Source organism: Felis catus, chromosome A1 (genome assembly GCF_018350175.1).
Source record: "Felis catus isolate Fca126 chromosome A1, F.catus_Fca126_mat1.0, whole genome shotgun sequence".
Lineage (NCBI taxonomy): Eukaryota > Metazoa > Chordata > Mammalia > Carnivora > Felidae > Felis > Felis catus.
Genome location: NC_058368.1, coordinates 215,363,903 through 215,377,812, shown reverse-complemented (window position 1 = coordinate 215,377,812; position 13,910 = coordinate 215,363,903). Strand labels below are relative to the sequence as shown.

General features: G+C 34.8%; 1 long non-coding RNA gene across 1 annotated transcript in view; it reads right to left on the bottom strand.

Annotated features, from left to right (window-relative positions):
* The window catches only part of LOC109493090, a 189,914-nt gene that overhangs the window by 28,013 nt on the left and 147,991 nt on the right, over positions 1-13,910 (bottom strand). Inside the window, exon 4 of the long non-coding RNA XR_006586081.1 lies at positions 4,904-4,954. This is a non-coding gene — a long non-coding RNA (uncharacterized LOC109493090). The remainder of the gene's footprint in view (positions 1-4,903; positions 4,955-13,910) is intronic.

The following is a 13,910-nucleotide window of genomic DNA, read 5'->3' as shown; positions in this document are numbered from 1 at the left end:
CAAATGCACCTTTCAACTAAACAATTGCCCAAGCATATTTTCCACTAATAACCAACATACCAACTGTAGAGCAATGTGCTAAAATCAAGTATGAGTCATTGTTTTTGTTTATAATACAAAAAGATTCTGATTATAAATTTAATGTTAGTCAAACATCATCAAGTTAGGTCACAACATTACTTGTAACATATATCATTGACAATAAGTACTTTTGACACAGATTTAAATATATAAAATATCAGCTTTGGAAGACTGAGGGACCTGAATTTTCTTTCCTGCATATATTGAGTAAAATATATACTTGCTTAAAACTATCTTTATAAATAACTTGATAAAACAAATGGAGAAAGAACAGCAATGATTTGAGCTTTTACAAAATACAAAGTGTGCTATAATCAACTAAGCTATTAGTGTTGTCGTTGACTATGGAATTCAGGGGAAAACAAAAGACTCCTTTGTCTCTTTAATTACAGTATTGGCAATAATCAGAATGTGAAGTTTTATGAGAATTTATCTACGGTCATGATAGATACATAAATAGATATTGTGAAATTGATAAAGCCTTTGTTCATTGATCAAGTTTTAGTTTTGTCCTTTCTTTACATTTGTGAACATTTTATAGAAAGGAAATAATGAAGCAAATGTTCCCCTTGATTTAATAAAGGTTTCATGGTTGATCAAACTATCATTTGGATTTAGTCCATGAATGCTCAAGAATCTCCTATTTTTTTTTTATTAAACAAGAATGCGTCCATAAAGAAAGAAATCAGGTCAAATGTTTATCTTCAGTTACTGAGTGCATAACAAATACATGAATAAATACTTATAGATAGTTCCTGGACCAATGAAAGCCTGACAGGCAGTGATAGCTGGAATATAGTAAGACAGGTCTAAACAGCTGATATCTAAGTCATGAAAATGGTTACTTTTATTTACTTTTAAATATAATGCAGCCCTGAGGTAAAAATACTATCCCTTACTAGTCTTACCTTACTGTGTGTGTGTGTGTGTGTGTATAATATTTTGCCTTTTAACCTCTTATTTTTTATTTATTTTTGAGATAGAGAATGAGAGAGTGAGCAGGGGAGGGGCAGGGAGAGGGAGAGCCAGAATCCCAAGAAAGCTCCATGCTGTCAGCGCAGAACCCAATGGCGGACACGGGGCTCGAACACACAAACCATGAGATCGTGACCTGAACCGAGATCAAGAGTCAGATGCTTAACTGACTGAGCCACCCAGATGCCCCTCTTTCTGTCTTCTTAAAGAGTTAAGATGGTTTGTATGTATAGGGCAGAAAGATTACAGAAAGTCAATCATTTCGGGACTCAAAGCCTCTTTTTTTCTTATTATATTATAATAATTATGATAAATATTAATAAAATCATCACCCTTTAAAAATTTACATATGAAAGAGGTTTTTTTTTAATTTTTTTAACGTTTTATTTATTTTTGAGACAGAGAGAGACAGAGCATGAACGGGGGAGGGACAGAGAGAGAGGGAGACACAGAATTGGAAGCAGGCTCCAGGCTCTGAGCCATCAGCCCAGAGCCCGACGCGGGGCTCGAACTCACGGACCGCGAGATCGTGACCTGAGCCGAAGTCAGCTGCCCAACCGACTGAGCCACCCAGGCGCCCCGATATGAAAGAGTTTTTAGCAAATATTTAGAGAAAAAATAAGTGCGTATCATATAAACTATTTCAGAACTTGGGAAATACAATATGTTTGCCAGCTCATTTTATGAGGATATCATATGCATGATACCCAAACAAGACAAAATTACACACACACACACACACACACACACACACATCTTGCAGGTCAATTTCTCTTGTAAAAACAGATTGAAAGAGTCTACATAAAACATTAAAAAATAAATTCCAACATATTTTAAAAAATTAATTCAATAGAACTAAGTAGGGTTAATCCTAGGAATCTGAGGCTAATTAGTATCAATAAAATTCCACAGATTAACAGATTAAAACATAAAATCACCAAGCAACCTTAAAAGATAACACAAAAACATTTGCAAAATATGCTAGCAATTCTTTACAAAATAAAATCAGTAAATAGGGATTGAAGTATATATTAATTTTAATAAAATATATCTATTTCCAGTAGAAACATTGCACTTAACAGTTAAAACTTTTTTTAAAGTTAAAGTCCTAGTTGGAAGAATAAGAAAAGTAACAACAAAAATAGTATAATATACAGAGACATTTAATGATATTACTTGCAGAGTTATGCTTGTCCTATGTTATCAACTACCAAAAAAGAAAAAAGAAAAAAAAAAAAAAACTACACCAAATTAGATTTAAAGTTCATCATGATAACATATTCAAGATGAAAATTTAAAATTCTTAGTTTGCCTATATACCAGCAAAATCTATTCCAATGAAAATATTTTTAAAGTGCATATTGCATGTTATCAACAATTATAAAATAGGAATAATCAAATAGTATTGGTGCATTAAATACCAAAAGACACACATAAAAATACACAGAGACATAAAATGTTCCTGTATTGAACAAATCAGTATTAAACAAATAACAATAATTATACAAATAACAAAAAGTTTTATTTTGTGTGTGTGTGTTTGTTTATTTTTGAGAGAGAGACAGAGACAGAGCATGAGTGGGGAAAGGGCAGAGAGAGAAGGAGAAAGATTTTGAAGCAGGGTCCAGGCTCTAAACTGTCAGAACAGAACCTGACGTGCGGCTTGAACTCATGAGCCATGAGATCATGACCTGAGCTAATCAGATGCCCAAATGACTGAGCCACCCAGGCGCCCCATGTAACAAAAAGTTTTAGAAAAATATTCAATATAATTGAAATTGTTAAAGATTTTGTAATTAATCAACTGGATAATAAATTTCCTTTGGAGGCAAAAATGATGAGGAAATATTCTTTATTAAAAACATGACAAAAATTGGGGCACTTGGGTGGCTCAGTCATTTCTCTTGATTCGATTCTTGATTTGGCTCAGGTCATGATCTCACTGTTCATAAGACTGAGACTGAGCTGACAGCATGCAGCCTGCTTGTGACTGTCCCTCTCCCTTTCTCCCTACCCCACTCACTCGCTCTTGCTCTCTCTGTCTCAAAACAAATAGACATTTAAAAAACTAAAAATATGACAAAAATAAAAGAAAATGTTGAAAATTTCAACATTAGATGAAAAATAAAGTAGTAACGTAAATGATGTGAATAATACAGTACTTGTTGGAACAGTATATAGTCTAGACACATTTAATGAATATTTGGAATTCAGAAGAATAGGGAAAGATGTAATAGTCAATAAAATATTTAAAAAAAATGGCTAACCATTGATAAAACAAAACAGAAATAATTTTCGATGTAATATGTTAATAAGAATCAGAAAAACTAATTTTACATGGATAATACAATTCAAGTAAGTAGCATCATGTAAAGGTAAACATCAATTGGCACCATATATTTTGAGTCAGGGTGAGGAAGTCTTTCCAAAGCAAAACAGAAAATCCATGTTATTAATTAATATAGATGATACCATAAAGTATTGAAAATAGATAAGACAATGTATAATAGGCATAATCTTAAAAACTAGAATAAAGTATTTTAGAATATTAATACAAAAGATTAAACTCTCCCATTAAAATGAACAAATGATAAGGTCAAAAGAAATGCAGAGTAAATAAAAATAATTTTCCCCAAGAGGAGTGGGATAGGGCAGAATATATGAGGGAATGGTTATCAACAGATAATGTTATAAATAGGCACAAACTCTTGATGTGGAATAATTATATTTTCTGAAATTTAAAATGCACTTATCATTCAGTATAATTTCAGTGCTAAAAACCTGTTACATGAGTATGCATATGAAAAAAGATATAAACAGTATGTCTATTGCAATTTTATTTATTTTTTAATATAATTTATTGTCAAATTGGCTTCCATGCAACACCCAGTGCTCATCCCAACAAGCACCCTCCTCAATGCCCATCACTCACTTTCCCCTTTCCTCCACCATCTATCAACCCTCAGTTTGTTCTCAGTATTTAAGAGTCTCTAATGGTTTGCCTCCCTCCCTCTCCATCTCTGTAACTTTTTTTGTCTGCTTCCCTTCCTCCATGGTCTTCTGTTAAGTTACTCAAGATCTACACATGAGTGAAAACATGTGGTATCTGTCTTTCTCTGACTGAGTTATTTCACTTAGCATAATACCCTCCAGTTCTATCCGAATTGCTGCAAATGGCCAGATTTCATTCTTTCTCATTGCCAAGTAGTATTCCATTGTATATATAAACCACATCTTCTTTATCAGTTGACGGACATTTAGGCTCTTCTTATAATTTGGCTATTGTTGAAAGTGCTGTTATAAACATTGGGGTACAAGTGGCCCTATGCATCAGCACTCCTCTATCCCTTGGGTAAATTCCTAGCAGTGTTATTGCTGGGTCATGCAGTTTTATTTTAAAATGACTAAAAGTAGGGGCACAGCTGACTAAAAGTAGGTGGCATAGTCAATTAAACCTCTGACTTCGGCTAAGATATGATCTCGCAGTACATGAGTTCCAGCCCCGCGTCAGGCTCTGTGCTGACAGCTCAGAGCCTGGAGCCTGCTTTAGATTCTGTACCTCCCTCTCTCTTTGCCCCTCCCCCTGCTTGCACTCTGTCTCTCTCTCAAAAAGAAATAAACATTAAAAAAATTGTTTTCCAAAGACCAAAAGGAGAATCAACCTTATCTATGAATATGGGAACAGTTAAATATGGTCGAAAATACAGTAATAGTTTCCTATATTCTGATATGATATCTTCAAGACATAAGAGCAAGTTTGAAATAAAAAAAGAAAACATTCCATAAAATTTAATTATATTAATGTAACAAGTGGACTATATATGTCATAGATATTTAGTGTCCTTACCATAGAAAATGTCAGGAATGACACCAAGCAAACCATGAAGACGGGTTACCCCTGGAAAAAAGTATGCAGGATATTCTAATTTATCTACTTTTGCATTATCAGTATATTTACAATAAAGAAATATTTATACACTAATTACATTTTATTGATGGATAATTGACCTGCAATATTCTATTGGTTTCATGTGTGCAGTGTAGTGATTCGACATTTGTATACCATGAGAACTGCTCACCACCTAAGTGTAGTTACCATCTATCACCATACAAAGGAAATACATTATTATTGACTGTACTTCCGTCATCATGATTTATTTATTTTATGACTGGAGATGTGTACCTTCTCGATCACATTCATCCATTTTGCCCACCTGTCACTCCCCTTCCTAACAACCACTGCTCTAATCTCTGTGTCTGTGAATCTGGATTTTGTTTTGTTATGAATCTATCCTTGGATTAACTCTAACCATCAATTAACTAGGATTTGGACCTAGCTCGATTGGCCAAGCTTCCTGAATTAACATTGGAAGATGACAGTGCACTATTTTGGACAATAATTATTGGAACAGTATTTTTAAAACTCACACAGAAATTGTCACTTTTTAACATAAAGATTTGCAAGAATGCTATTAATGAAATTAATGGAAATCTTTCTAGGAGTTTACTAGGAGGAAACATTTTTCTAATTTGAACATCACTGATAGATAGATTTCTCCTGAATAAAACCTTATGGATGTGGTTACTAACAACTGGTTATTATTACTTATTCACATTATTTTTTATAAATGTTAGAGTCATGCAGAAGAATAATATTTAATAAGATGAAAGATTTTAGTATGCATTTTTCATGGCCCTGACTTTGTGCATTAACTTTTATGTATTTTAATTACATAAGCAATTATGATTATTATAGAAAAATTTGTATTCTATCAAGAGTAAGACAAAAGTTTGAAATGTATAATCCTAACAAAGGCAAGTATATTGATATGGTGTTTTATTTGCCTTTAATTTGGGTAGTGTATATTTACTATTAAATGTGTATATCCACAAGCCTACTAAATATCACATTCATATGTTGCATATACACAAACACATATAAGAAACATAAAAACATACACATTTTCAGAAAGTTGCTATCATTACATATATTTTTGTGTACCCTGAGGTTTTGTTCTTTTTTTAACTTTGCAATTAACTTTTTTCTTGTTTCCACTAACATATTTTTTTACTATTATAAGTTCAGTATAATTCCTCCTGAGTTATTGTGTACTTAAAGTAAATGGAGGGGTGCCTGGGTGGCTCAGTTGGTTAAGCATCCGACTTCGGCTCAGGTCATGATAGAGCAGTTCCTGAGTTCAAGCCACCATTGGGCTCTGTGCTGACAATTCAGAGCCTGGAGTCTGCTTCGGAATCTGTGACTCCCTCGCTCTCTGCCCCTCCCCCATTCATGCTCTGTCTCTGTCTCTCAAAAAATAAATGTTAAAAAATAAATAAGTTAAAAAAAGATGAAGTGAATGGGATTTTCCACAGTTTCAAATAAGGCTATAATGTGAATAATTTAAACTACGTCTTCATGAAGTTTAAAAATCAAGCTTCAAAACATCAATCAATTTGATGAAAAAGCATTAAATATCCTTTATGCTCGTTGCTAATTCTTAAAGGTTTTATATTTTTGTTAAGCTTATGAATGGATTAGGTTTATCTGATATATTCTTTAACTGGTCACGGTGGTATTAAAGAAGCTCTTGACGATTATAATAAGCAATTCCCTGAACTCTGATTTGTAAGAATAACTGCATTCTTTTCTCCTAACTGATCATCTCAAGTTTTTAGATACCACCAAAAAATGTAGGAAATAATACTTGACTTTTCTTTCCTTAGCACTTCTATTTCTATTCCTGTTACCACTATGGCTTAAATATTCAAACAGTCTTTAAGGAAAGCCGGAGAGTCACAGGTCATACCGCTTTGTTCTTTAATGAGAGAGCCTCTCCTGTGTCCCTCTCTTGTAGAAACTTCAGTTTTATACTCCCCACCATACCAACGATGTCATTAACAAGATTTTTATAAACTTAGTGACTTTGTAAGAAATATTTTGTCATAGACTGATTGCCAATTTTTTTCTTACTGAATCTGTTGTACGTTCTAATATTGGAGTGTATTTGCACTCCTAAAATATATTTACTTAACCATGAGTGTAATTACACTATACGGAACTGAAATTGATTGTTATTTTGAATTTTACTTTTAGCGGTGGGATTTGGCAAGAGTTTTCTTTATGTGCATCATTTGTGTCAAAATTATAACAGGTCCTTGAAATGGAAGAATATGGACAACATTTTATGATACAAATCATTTTATTCTTGTTGGAAATGTAATAATATATGTCCTCACTACAGTTCTAAATTCTCTAAAGTTCTGATATCAAAATATATCTGGAGCCAAGGGTTTTGAGTACAAGATTGTGATATCCTTGAACTCATTACTTCTTTTTGTGTCCCTCTGCCTTTTTCTTTTTTTTTAATTTCTTTTAAATTTTTTAACGTTTATTCATTTTTTGATAGAGACAGAGCATGAGTGGGGGAGAGGCAAAGAGAGAGAGAGAGAGAGAGAGAGAGAGAGAGAGAGAGAGAGAGAGAGAGAAAGACAGAGAGAATCCGAAGCAAACCCCAGGCTCTGAACTGACAGCACAGAGCCAGACTGGGGCTCGAACCCACGAACCTTTAGATCATGACCTGAGCTGAAGTCGCACGCTTAACCGACTGAGCCACCCAGATGCCCCCCTCTGCCTCCTTTTTTTTAATTTTTTGATTGTATTTGCCAGTTTCAGCTTTGTTTTATGTATTTTATATGTATTTATCAAAATTCCTGCTTCTAATTCATTTGATTTACTTTTGTATACTGTTTGTCCTTTTTCCCCTGGGGTTATCAATTCTTTTTAAACTTTTAAAGTTTTAACTATATTCTGGCACCTTTTTAATTTCCCATTCTGAATTCTAACTCCACTCTTGTTGCATATTTATTATATCTTACTAACTTGTGAAATTGTGGAAGTTAGTGTAAATAATTTGAAATGGAAAAAAGGGAAAATGGGAAAATAAATATAATTTTACATGTATTTTGAGTGTTTACAGAAAAATTATTTCATTCTGTTTCACAATCATTTTATATTTCAGCATATTCCATAATAAACATTACTGTCCTCACTCTATACTTATTTTATACATAATTTTATTTAAATCTATTCATAATTTAGAAGCTATGTAGAATATATCAAATTATATTCTCATGTCTAATGAAAATAGTTGCCGCCCCTCTCTCTCCATTAAGAATTAAAATCTAGCCTTCCTTATTATGAAACGCTTTTAAGAATTAGCTTTAATAATGCACAAATTTATTTTATTCATAAAATCCTATATGTAGTTAGATTTGTAAAATCTAAGTGTCTTGATAATATTTACAAAAGTTGGAAATTGTGCAAAGTAACAAAATTATTCCCCAAGGAGACATAACAGTCCAGACACCTTTGTTTATCTTAAGTTTTATTAAATAAGGTGTAGTTTACTACTAAAAAAAATGCTCAATTAAAATGGAAAATACATAAAATATAACGTTTAATCAAAATAATTTCTTCATAGACATGTTTAGCGATTTTTGTCTCTTTGCTTTCAATATATTTAGTAAACACTTCTCAGTAAACTTGTAAAAATATCTTATGTTGACTGTGTTAATATGGCACTGAATCTCCAGTGTACTGATTGAATAAATATGGTGCTTATAGGTAGACAGCAAAATTCTGAGCTTTCATTTTCATATATAGCAATGGAAATAAAAGGTGTTTGATAGTAAATAAATCATTTTAAGCAATAATAAATATAACAACAGAAAAAAAGGAATAATAAAAATGTTATGGTTTGGGCCCAATTTTCATTTTGTATATACTGGTGTGTTATTTTTGTCAAGTGCCAGAAACTTTCTGACAATTATTTACCATAATATTCTCAAGGGAAATTTTCCAGGCATAAGTGCATCAAGAAAAACTCCAGGCCATACTTGGTAATAGATCAGCAAGCCACATAAAAACATGGAGAACCATAAAACATATTCTGAACCAAAAGAATCTATACATGAACCAAAATAAACTCAAAATTTTATATTTTATCAGAAACCTGTAACATGAAAATGTAAGCCCACTATTTCTCATCAGTGCCTAGAATTCCATACACATAGTAACATCAATAAATATTTGATGGATGAATGAATAAATACCAAGCCGTAGCTATAGTTGCAGTTATTGAGGCTTTAGGAGATTAAATAACTAAACAGAATAATGATAGATTAAAGATAGATTGATGATAGACACAGGACAAGGTAATCTAATTAAAATGTTTTCCAAAATTCTCAAATTATATGCAGTTCTTTATAAAGTTCCACATTACAGGAATATCTTTGACGGGTTTTAAGAAAACTTATGGGAATTGACTAGATCACACATTTGCTGAGGAACAGTCTTACTGAATTGTGTCTGGATAGGTATTGTTTCCATGGCTGTAACATTCAGAATAATCTGTTCTTGAACCATAACTATAGGCAATAGGTTATGTAGAATGAGAGATGTTTATTTTTCCTACTCATGATAAATTAATATTAGTAAAGTTTAATTATTTAAAATGCTCTATAAGGGGCGCCTGAGTGGCTCAGTCAGTTGAGCCTCTGACTCTTGACTTTGATCCAAGTGTCATGATCCAAGGGTCATGGGATCGAGTCCTGTGTCAGGCTCTGCACTGAGCATGGAGCCTGCTTAAGATTCTCTCTCCCAGGGGAGCCTGGGTGGCTCAGTCAGTTAAGTATTGGACTCTTGATTTCAGCTCAGGTCATGATCTCACAGTTTCATTGAGTTCAAGCCCTACTTCTGGCTCTGTGCAGCCCCTATAGAGCCTGCTTGGGATTCTCTCTCTCTGCCCCTCCCCTGCTTATGTTCTGTCTCTCTCATATTAAACTTAAAAAAGAAAAAAAAGATTCTCTTTCTCTCCCCTGCACGTGTACTCTCTAAAATAATTTTTTAAAAATGCTCCATAAAAATATCAAATCAGAACTTTTACAGTTGTACTGTCTATCTTCAAGTCATATACATTTTATGCTAGTAGTCTAGGAGCCAGAGTGCTTCCCCTTACCAGAAAAAAACTAAATAAATAAAAAATAAGAGTATAAGTGTATGTGTGTGTGAAATAAATGATCAAATATCATTTAGTTCCAAAATAGGAAGTTAAATACAAGAAATTATATAGTTGTGGCTTTGTCAATTTATTGATAATTATCTCAAAATCTGTTATTTATTTTGATGTTATATAGTTAGGCATATGTAGATTACTATTTTATTTGATTGCCCTGATAAACTGCTCTGTTAGGAGGTCACAATCTACTTCATCACTAATATCTGACTTCAGGTTTGAGGGTTGTTGTTGTTGTTGTTGTTGTTTATAATATTTTTCTTCTTTTTAAATTACCTGACAAGTACAACGTTAAAATTTTTTTTAATGTTTATTTATTTTTGACACAGAGAGAGAGAAAGACAGAGCATGAGTGGGGTAAGGGCAGAGAGAGAGAGGGAGACCCAGAATTTGAAGCAGGCTCCAGAATCCAAGCTGTCAGTGCAGAGCCCGACGCAGGGCCCCAACTCATGGACTGCGAGATCATGACCTGAGCTGAAGACGGATCCTCAACCGACTGAGCCACCCAGGTGCCCCTGCCAGGTACTACTTTAACTGTTTGAGGTAATTCTAGAATTAGAGGCAGGATGGCATTGCCTATCAGAGACAGTGATCACAAAAGAGATAATATACCTCACGGGCTTTAGTAATGTTCTGTCTCTTCATCTGAATAGTGTTTGAGATATTCGAATTCATTGAAATTTCATTTATTCAGTGAACATTCATTGAGCTGCGCACTGACAATTTTTGTACTGCCACTAATTTTACTAATGTAAAAAATAAGTGTTAATCATTTTCTGATGTTTTTAAATGGATGTTATTTCTTTTTACTCTCCATGTTACCAAATAGGTATATCCAATTGCTCTTTAGCACTGAGTTTTGGGTAACTGGGGACAAAAGCACCTATGGGTGATGAAGTTTGCTAGTCCAGGAGACAGTGAGGCCCAGAGCCTTACAATCTTATATTATGGTTGGATACCTTACAGCTGATCCAATAGGGACAAATGGTCAATATCCTTAAAATTAGCCTTAATGTCATCTGAGATGAAGCAAATAAAAGATTCCGAAGGGTCATTTGATTCATCTGGTTGGCTACTTTGGTTCTGCTGTTAGATTCTAGAGTTATCGCTCCCTTTTGGGAGAAAGAAATTCTGGCATATTTCTCCAAGAAATCTCTACCTGATAAACAAACAGGAGTGGAGGAACTATGACTTGTAGTGCTCTGAGGCAAGAGCTGTTTAGCTATTCATTTCCAGTGTGGAGAATTGCTTTTCGGAGCCAGATAAGAGGGAGTAGTGGAAACAGCCCCTGTAGGTCTTTGAAGCCAGTAACTAAGCTAAGGCTGGTTTAGAGGACTGAAGATTCCTACAGCACTAAGTTTGCAACAATCTATGACCCAGTGTCCTGGCTTTTGCAATGGTGGCAGATAATGGGTTGGGTGGGGAGTGTTTTGCTTAAGAGCCTCCATTTGTTGGAGTTAAGAATTGGAGGATTTTAGCAGTCTTTTTAGTTCAATCATCTATGGTATGGGGGAACTTATTTGGTAACTAAAGAGGAGCAGACATAGATTTTTTATTCTACCCTGATCCTCTTAAATAGTAGAGAAAGATCCCAGTTCAGTCTATTAATTACTATAGAGTTAAAGGCCACATGAGTGGATTCAACATCCAGAGGAAGGCCAGAATTTTCCTAAAAAACAATTTGGAACCATGCACAGGTTTCCTGAGTTTCTAAGTACAAGCCTGAAATTTATTCCAGTCGACAAGTTTTGGGAAAACCCTAAAGCTTGCCAGGTGACATTACTTAGCGACTGCCAGATCATATAACAAGGTCCAATCATATAACATGGCAGGGAGTTGGTCTCTTACCTGAAGTTTTAGAGATTTTCAGGATCCCAATTAGTTGTTTTCATTCAGTGTCTGGCCTGGCCTTCGCCAGTGAGCATGTGAACTAATTGGTACACATTGGAGAAAACTAAATTTGAAAGACTATATTAAATTCCTCAGCAAATTTGTGGGAATCCTCAGTTACTTTGGGAAGAATGGTTCACAATTAAGCCTCAGTCCAAGGGACATAAAGAATTAGGGCCTTAGTATAAGAATCCTCAGTGGGTCTGATTTTAATTTTTTTTTTCTTTTCAACGTTTATTTATTTTTGGGACAGAGAGAGACAGAGCATGAATGGGGGAGGGGCAGAGAGGGAGACACAGAATCGGAAACAGGCTCCAGGCTCTGAGCCATCAGCCCAGAGCCTGACGCAGGGCTCGAACTCACGGACCGCGAGATCGTGACCTGGCTGAAGTCGGATGCTTAACCGACTGCGCCACCCAGGCACCCCAGTGGGTCTGATTTTAAAGGTGCAATTTCTAAGTTCATTGAGAGGGTTACATGAAGAGGTGAAGCGTATTCAGGGGTGCCACAGGGGAAGAGAATGAAGCATGGGAGGAGGCAGCAAAGAGGACTTTGATGCCTTTTTACTTTTTTTTTTTTTTTTTTTTGCCTTGGTCAATTTAGAAAGGGTATTTTGTAAAGAAGAAATTTTAGAGTTCTGAATATACTTGGAAACCTCGAAAATACCAATTGAAGTAAGTGTGCCATTCAGTTTTATTGTAGAGGTATGGTCTTCTAATATAGTTCTGAGAAGAGTAAGTTTGGGAAGGAAGTTCCCCTAATGGCCACTGAAATTATGAAAGTAACTTGGTTAAGTTAATACAATTAGTTAAGAATTCACATGAGGAGAGACCACAGTTTTTAAACACAAAACTGGCTGGGGTCCCCAAAAACGATACTCCTGAGAGAGTCTGGCAGATTGAAATCCCAGTATTACAAATCAGAGTTTCATTAAAAACAAAAACAATGGAATACTCACCAGTAAAGACAAAAACTTTTAAACAGATCCCAAAGAAAGTCAGAGTTCCAACAAAAGGAGGGAGCTCAGATCTGAGAGACTTCCCAAACCTAAAGGAAAGACAACTTGCAAAAGCAGAGAGCACAAAGGGCTCAGGTGGGTACTTCACAGTTTACTGGGTTTAGTTCCTTAAGGGTTCACCATTTCTGGATCCTTCTCTGATCACCACATAATGTTGACCTTGAGAAAATAAGAGCCAGCTATTGTACAAAAAAACAAAACAAAACAAAACAAAACAAAAACACAAAAAAACCCTTACTTGAGAATAACAAAGAATTGCAATTCAGAACAAGCAAACTATGCCTAACCATCAGCAAGTCTGGAGAAGAGCTGAGAGGGGCTTGCTTTTATAGGGGAAAAGCTGAAACTGTGAGGTTCTGTTACAGTTTCTCAATTGCTGGAGTGTGGTAGTTTCTCATTGGCTGGGCTATTGCTGGACTAGGAGAAACTCTTCCTTCCTTCTGCTTGGGTTTATAAAGTAAGCTTCTTCCTGTTGGGGAAGGCGAGGTGCCTTCTTACCATGAGGGGTAGAGAATGAAAGCTCCCTCTCCAGGGCTTTCCAACTCCATTTTTAATGAACTTTCCCTTTTTTTCAGTTTGAAGACACAGATGGATTGAATTCAAGGCCCTGGAGAATTGCTATTATCTGTCCTGTTTTTCTGCCTCAAGGAACCACTACAGTTGTAACATCACAGTGCCTTGGTCTAGCCCCCATTAAAACCCTCCTCTTCAGAGTTTAGCAACACATATTTAGAAAACAATTGAATTTATTGATAATATGTGGCTTCTTTCATGAGTTTTATTGCTCCCTGAATTGCCTTTCCCAGAGCATGAGCTTAGTTGTTGAGGCATTTCTAAGTTGCTACCTGTAAGAAGACAAGGACTATTGTTCA